We start from the raw sequence: 8,350 nt of genomic DNA, 5'->3' as shown, positions 1-8,350 counted from the left end.
ATGTACCCTAAACAGAATGAATATGACCTAGAGACTGTTGTCAAGGACTGTGGCACGTCAAGAATAAGATGAGACCACTTATAATCAGAATCATAGCAAGTGTCCAGGACCCTCTACACTTTGTTCCAGATTTTCTTATGCTCCCATTCAGTTTCTGGGTTTCAGCCCCTGACTGTGGCTAGTAGCTCTACTTTTGACCTTCAACCTTAGGATCTGCTTTTCTCTCTCTTCCAGCCTTCGATTTCACTGTTTATCAAAGAATCATGGAAACCTCTAATGTGGAAACTCCCTAGGACATAATACAGTGTCTGGTGTTCCAGTTGAACCATCCCCTTGACGGTCAAGGAAGAATCCCATTGCTACAGACTTTTCTGGATTCACAGCAGAAGAGCTAATAAGTAAACCTTCTAGAGCTGTACTGCCCAATATTAGCCACTAGCAGCATGTAGCTATTCAAATTTAAATTATTTAAAATTAGATAAAGTTAGAAATTAGAGCTCTCCAGTCACTATCATGGACAGAATTATGTCTCCCCAGTTCATATGTTTAAGTTGTAACCCTCAAAATCTGAGAATGTGACTATATTTGGAGATGAGATCTTTAAAGAGGTAATTAAGTTAAAATGAGGTCTTTAGGGTGGGTCTTAATTCCATCTAACTGGTGTCCTTATAAGAAGAGGAAATTAACACACACAGAGATATACCAGGGATGTGTGTGCACAAAGAAAAGACCATATGAGGACACACAGCAAAAAGGCAGCTATTTGCAAGCCAAGGAGAGAGGCCTTGGAATGAAATCAACCCTACCAACACCTTGATCTCAGATTTATAGCCTTCAGAACTGAGAGAAAGTAAATTTCTGTTGTGTAAGCCACCCAGTCTGTGGTATTTTGTTATAGCAGCCCTAGCAAACTAGTATAGTCACACTGGCCATATCTCAATAGCTGCATGGAACTAGCAAGAAGTTCTACAGGAGAGCACCACTCTACAGCTAATGGCAGCTGAAATAAAAAGAAAATAAACCTTGATGTGGCCCACGATTCAACCTCATACGCGATAACTCTTGTGATTTATTGGCAGTCGTGTTGTCTAATTAACGTGTCTCTTCTTTTTGCCTCTTACATTCAGTTAGAGCTCAAATAGTCAAGCAGAGAACTTGGGACTCTGTAGCTCCTTCCTCTGGCTCGTGACAGTTTTCACTCTATATGTAACAAGAACCCTGTATCTCTGCTTGCGTATCACAGTGGTAATACCCACCATCACACACACATACATACTTTACCTTAAGGCTAAGAAGAGCTAATAATCCTCCCTACCCCCAACACACAGACACTCAAACACCCACAGAGTTACAACTGTACTTAATTCTCGAAACCACATAAACCATGTGTACCAGAAGCTACTGGTGCTTTCCCTGGATCCCCTCAGGCCATCCCAGAGGTAATCAGCAGAAAGTTCCCATACACATAGCTTCCTGCTCTCTCTAGCCAAGGTGGTGGGTTCAGGACAGAAGAGAGGCATGAAGTGCTAAGAAACTGACGCTCAGTAATGACCTTCAAATAACAAGAGGCAGAAGTTACAGATAAAGAGCTTTCTTGTCCCTCAAGAGTCTCACTATCAAGGATGGTCTATGTAGCCTCTGACGACCCCCAAAAGCATGAAGCTCCAGTTGCCCACAGTACTGACCTACTTTACCACATCCCTCGTGGGCTGCCCTCCCTTCCCCCACTCCCGCCCAGCACACCTGGGACCATTTTCTGTTTGGGGTGGGTTAACCCCAACTAAGACATCATGAAAGACTTGGCACAATCTTGACAAACACAAAGGATAGGAACTGAAATTTACACACAAATTTTAAATGTTTTTGACACCTGTAGACTGAAGATCTGAGGGTAGATTTTTTTTTTTTTTTTTTTTTTTAACCATAGACACTGTTGGGTCCCTCTACTCAAGAAAGAAAAACATCTAGAATTGCTTCTACAGTATAATCTACAGGCTGCCCTGACCAAGTGTCTCACCTGGCCCCTTTCAGGATAACCAGAGAAATAGAAATAGGGTAATTTCTCAAGACTAAACTGGACAGATCAGTATCAATGCACAGAAGACTGATTCTTCTGCACGATTAACAGAGAAGGCTGCCGTGGAACAAACTGCTATTTTTCTGACTCTCTACAACAAAATGTTGAAAACCTTGATGAGCACTGAAAGAACCCTTCTCTGGTGATAAATGCAGAGGAGAGAATGCTCAGTAAGGAAATGAGAATAAGAGGTAAATTTGCTGGCACTATCGCACAGTTCCATTCATGATTCTGCTACAGCTCAAATTATATTACAACAAAAATGACTCTATCATTAATTGTGTAATACCCTCCCTCTTACCAAAAAAAAAAGTGTGAGTCTCAGTGGACAGTTTACTTATGTCACATAAATATCTAGTGCCTGACGCATAAGAAAGCCAACAGTTGCTTTTAAGAGGTTTGACTCCTGGAAGCTAAGGAGAGTGGGCAAGTACCCAAAGACATCCAAATTCCATATGGTTTCTGCCTCTCTCTGAAAGTTGGCATCCGGTTCCCAATTGTGCTCTTCCCAAGAAGCCCACTCCATGCACAACTCAAAGGAACTTAAGCCTCATTCATGCTAATGAGTCTCTTTATTGGTCCAGCAAAATGGAAAGAACTTTGAAAGCTTGATATTTCCAGCTACATTTTGTTTGAAACAGAGAAACCAAGCATCAGGTAGTAGGAAGCTCAGGGACAAACCTCCATGGCCACCATTTTTGTCCCATGAGAGCAAAACAGGCAGAGGAATTCCAAGAAATAAGACACAAAGCTGCAAGCTCTACGCAAGACTCAATGGAGGCCCTGGACTCTCTCCATAGGTGTCGCTGTGGTCCTGTCCAGGGCTTAGCGGAACATTGCCTATCTTTGAGAGGAAAGGCAGCTAGGAAAGAAGAGTGAGTACTTGAAAATTAATGATGTCAGTCTGTCTTCATATATCAAGCTAATTTGAAAGGGCTTTAATTTTCTTAAAGGATAAAAAAAGGTTTCTTTGCTAGATTAAACTTGCAATTGTCATTCATATATTGTTTATAAGGTAGTCATCTCTTCGCTCTGTATTTTTTTGTTTTTGATTTTGTATACTAGTTAGCAGTGAAGACTTGTCTGCGTGTATCAGAAGGAATAAAGAGAGAAACGTCCTTAACTGTCAGTTTTAATAAGAGGAGTCAACATGCCTCTATTCAGGTTAAATATTGTCCTGTCACATTTCAATAGAGTCAACAGATTTTTTTAAAAGAAAAGTCAAAAGCACTGTGTATGCAAAAAACCCTCCCTGTCATAGAATGTCAAAGCCCTTCTTTATCTGGGGGAGGGGCGTGGAGGTAGGACAGAAAAATCTTTTGTAAAATGTGAAAAATTACCTCTCATAATTGGTGCTGACATAAAAAAGGGTTGTTTTTTTTTTTTTGTTAGAAAAACAAAGAAAATCTCTAATTTAATAATCACCTGCAAAGTGTTATTGTGATGGGAACAAAAAACACACAATCAAAGTCATCTTTTTTAAGTAACTATAGTGTTTTTAGGCAATCACTGCGCTTTACAGCAGCTCATACACATAAACCAACGATGTTCAGAGTGGAGAAAAGCTGCTCCAAACTCCTCAAGGAAAGTTTCTGAAATAACCAGGCTACAATAAGAAAATGTAAATGGGGCATTATGTTCAAAATAAAGCCAAACAAGAGTCTTTAACCCAAACCACGTTCCTCTAAGAAGGAATCATTTAGGCGTAAGTTGCAAGAGAAAAGCCATTCTTCATAGGAGGCCTAAAGGGTTAAAGATACACATTTTGGATTGATGCACTAGAGAGAACTGGGCCTACGTTGAGTAGATAACAATTCGTAAAATAAAGTAGCAGAATAAAGTCATTTTTCTGTTTCAATTGCCTGTTGATTTGTTAAAAATGTGAACTCTAGCTGGGGTTTTCAGGATTTGATATGTTTTTTATTTGCTGCAAACACTATAATTTTAGAAATTATTCTAACTCTGAATGAAACTATTTCCATTTAATAACCATCTCTACCAAATAGGTCAGTGTGAGTAATATGTGCAGCTTTCTAGACTAAGAATATTCAGAATAATCTCAAGTTTGATAATACCAGACCAAACGGGATCCACTCTCCTAAAAACAGCAAAGAAGGCTGACTCACAATTTCAACATTTACTTATGGTTTCACTGCGGCCTAGTGTTTCCTTGAAATGGTCTCCTTACCAACCAAGGAAGATCAGAGTTGAAAAAAATCTACATCAAGTCCTTTAAATTAGAAATAAAATAAACACACAAGCAAACACTTTGCCTTTGAGTAGGGTGACCATATTTTCTGATTTGCCCAGGACAATCCCAGGTTACTGTTATCCTGGTGTCCCATTTGTTTTAGCACTTGTTTTAGATTTTGCTCTTATTAATGAAGCATCATTAGTCACAACTGCATTAAAAAATAATCCAAGATGGATCTAGTAGATCTGCACTTTGTACTTCCAACTTCTGCCATAGTATTGTTTACTTGTGGATGAAATGTATGTGTAGTAATAGAATTCTCACATTAGCACATGGCTAAATCTGAGAGATGACCACTGTTAGCCCATATCTCTTTCCTAGACACTTTCCAGGGGCAATTCATTCCTCTCTTTCAAGGACAACTTGCAGAGTAATCGCTGATAAAATAAGCACTTAGGAAGATCTAACTCCTCTGGTTTATGATGGTGGTGAGAGAAATATTTGTCACTACTGCCTTTGCTGGATTCTTAAATGCCATAACCCATGCCTGTAAGATGTACAAAGGTGGTGAGGTCAGCAAGAAAATTAGAAAATTATAGCAGTCTTGTCATGGATACTGTAAGAGTAGTCTGTCTGTGTGCTTTTACTATTGGGTTATCTCCTTCAGTGTATGGTGAGAACCTACAATAACATATTTATTTATTTATGTAAATATTTGACAATACTTTTTTATTTTGCAATAAACTCTAGCCATCAGTGAGCTCAAAGCCACAAAAAATACATATTTAAAGAAAACTTAAATTCTGAATTTCTACTGCTTAAAAAGCTGGTGTGAGCTTATAACTTGCATGACATATGTGTTAACATTTACCATCCACCATGGAGAGATCATAGTGGTATCACTGACTACAAGAAAAGCAAAAAATGTAAATCTGCTAAAGAAGTATTGTATTCTACTAAAAAAGTTAGTAGTTATTCAAAGAAAACTATACCAAAAAAATTATGATTTAATATGTAAAGCTATAGAAGGTTCAATTGCACACCACTCTATCAACCATGACTTTTCATTTAGATCAAATGACTCTTTTTTTAATTTCACTTATATGAGATTTTAGTTGAAATAGATGCTAAAATTTACATTTTATATAGTCAAAATACATTAACTGAAGTACAAAGATTTTTTGACTAAGCTGAAGTAAAATTAACTTTTTAAAAAGACGTTACCATGACTGTATGATTTTTCTTTCTTTGCTGCTCATCATTATTATTATTTTTTTTATCAATTGGATTTTAGATTTGAAATTTTGAAGAATCACCTTAAAAATCAAGCTATTTGGCCTCTTTTCTGGCTGGAACCATGGAGGGTGCAGAAGAGAAGAAAAAGAAGGTTCCTGCTATGCCAGAAACCCTTAAGGGAAAGCAAAAGAATTTTTCAGAGCTTAAGATCAAGCACCTAAGAAAGAAGTTTGCCCAAAAGATGCTTCGAAAGGCAAGGAGGAAGCTTATCTATGAAAAAGCTAAGCATTGTCACAAGGGATACAGGCAGATGTACAGAATTCAGATTCGAATGGCTAGGATGGCAAGAAAAGCTGGAAACTTCCATGTACCCATGGAACCCAAACTGGCATTTGTCATCAGGATCAGAGGTATCAATGGTGTGAGCCCAAAGGTCTGTAAGGTGTTGCAGCTTCTTCGCCTTTGTCAGGTCTTCAACGGCACCTTTGTGAAGCTCAACAAGGCTTCAATTAACATGCTCAGAATTGTGGAGCCATACATTACAGGGGATACCCAAACCTGAAGTCAGTAAATGAGTCTATCTACAAGCGTGGTTATGGCAAAAGCAACAAGAAGCGAATTGCCCTGACAGATGCGTTCATTGTTCGATCTCTTGGTAACTATGGCATCATCCGCACGGAGGATCTGATTCATCAGATCTATGCTATTGAGAAGTGTTTCAAAGAAGCAAACAACTTCTCTGGCCCTTCAAATTGTCTTCTCCACGAGGTGGAATGAAGAAAAGACCACCTATTTTGTAGAAGGTGGAGATGCTGGCAACAGGGAAAACTAGATCAACAGGCTTATTAGAAGGATGAACTAAGGTATCTGCCGTGATTTTGTAATCTGGTCAGTTAATAAAACAGTGACTGCCTTTAAATTGAAAAAAAATTGACCTATTTGTTCTACAATGGTATTAATTATGTAAATAAATGAGTCCTCTAAATTTTGGTTGCATTTTGTTCAAAATCACTTTGAAAACCTTAATCAAGTAGTCAACAAATGAATACCAAAAAAATACAGCATGAAGAATTCAGTGAATGACAATTACTGGAAACAAAATTTGTATATAAGAACACATTAAATTTATCCCCAAAAAAGCATGAAGGAAATTTAAACATATTAAATGATGAGAGCACAAATAATGTACAACATTTTATTTTAAAATTCTATAAACATGCTTTAGAATATCTCAAACTGTGCAAAGCATATTTTGATCGAGAGCGTCTTTAAAAATCATATAACTTTATGTTTTTAGTGATGTAAAATGAAATTGAGAAAGTCTATGATTTTGAGGCATCTTAATTTGGCGAAACATTCAAAAGATTACAAAAAGACAGATAATTTGATGAGTTTTACCTTACCAATTTTTTATCACAAAAAGTTTCCCTGAATTAAAGCAATTAGATAATACCTGTATAAATATTTTGGTTGAAATATATACGCACTTCAGTGTGACAAAAAAACCTGAAGCTATATTCCAGTTAGTAAAATTTTTCTCTGAGATTATCAGAAACTTCAGCGTTTGTAGAGAGAGTAATTTTCCATGTATAAGTATCATGGCTTACAAGGATTAGTAAATTAAATGTAACAAGTTTCAAACAAAAAAATGCTACTTTGAAAGTTGAACAGTGACACTTTGCTATTTACCAATAGATAAGGTTCCTGAAAAGGTGCCTTCTCCAGAGTGTGAGGTCTCCATTACATTTCTGTGTGCCCAGAGACGTTCCCTTTTGAGTTATGTCATTGAGTGACTTTGTGCTGTGTCACCTTAACTAAGCAAGAACTATGGTTGCTTTCCAGCATCCCCTTCCTTGCAGTTTCGAGTTAGCATCACCCACAAATGACATTTTGTGCAATATTTGGAAGGCAGAAGCCCAGCATTTTCTTTTTCTTAATGCTCTAAACATTGGTGCATCTGGTTGGGTACCAGGCAAAATGACAGCTCATACACTAGCTCACCCAGGTGATGTGTAGCAGCTCTTGGACCCACAGTTCCTCCAGCTCCTGCCGGATCTGCTCCTTCAACTTCTCACTCCTTGACCAAGTGCATGCACAGTTCCTCGGTGAAGGGTACCATCTTCTCTCTCCAGTCATCCAGTCTCTTTGAGATTGGAAGTGGAATCCCTATCTGTCTCTGACCAGTTTCTGCTCATGGATTCAGTTATTCTCATGAGTTTCTAGTTCATTCTCATTCCTGTCCATTTCAAGCTTTTTTGTTTTTTCCAACTGGTGGTCAGACTGACCAATGGCAACTTCAGTTCCAACACTGGATGCTGAGGCAAGAGTCTACAAGGACCAATGCATCAGCCCCCACAATTGTGTAAGGTCTAAACCCCATAATAAATCCCTCGTTCTAATCACTCAAGATGGTTTGCTACTCTGATTGAACCTTGACACATCATCCCAATTCTTCAAAACCAGGTAGTTCCTTAAATTTTATAAGCCACCTGCCAGATACAAACACTGAACTTCATAGCCACTTCAATGTTTATGAAATTACTTTCAAATGATATCTGGCAAACTGAAATAAAAATGACTGAAGGGGTGCTTCCCTGGTGGCGCAGTGGTTGAGAGTCCGCCTGCCGATGCAGGGGACACGGGTTTGTGCCCCGGTCCGGGAAGATCCCACATGCCGCGGAGTGGCTGGGCCCGTGAGCCATGGCCGCTGAGCCTGCGCGTCCGGAGCCTGTGCTCCGCAACGGTAGAGGCCACAACAGTGAGAGGCCCGCGTACCGAAGGAAAAAAAGAAAAAAATGACTGAAGGAAACACAGAAAGGAAAACCAGAAAATGCACTGCTTTT

At 38.7% G+C, this 8,350-nt stretch overlaps 1 pseudogene; it reads left to right on the top strand.

The window, feature by feature from the left end:
• The first annotated feature begins 5,628 nt into the window (after window positions 1–5,628).
• LOC115857005 (large ribosomal subunit protein uL30 pseudogene) lies at window positions 5,629–6,369 on the top strand (annotated as a pseudogene).
• The last annotated feature ends 1,981 nt before the right edge of the window (window positions 6,370–8,350 follow it).

Source organism: Globicephala melas, chromosome 19, assembly GCF_963455315.2.
Source record: "Globicephala melas chromosome 19, mGloMel1.2, whole genome shotgun sequence".
Lineage (NCBI taxonomy): Eukaryota > Metazoa > Chordata > Mammalia > Artiodactyla > Delphinidae > Globicephala > Globicephala melas.
This window is presented reverse-complemented; position numbering and strand designations above follow the sequence as displayed.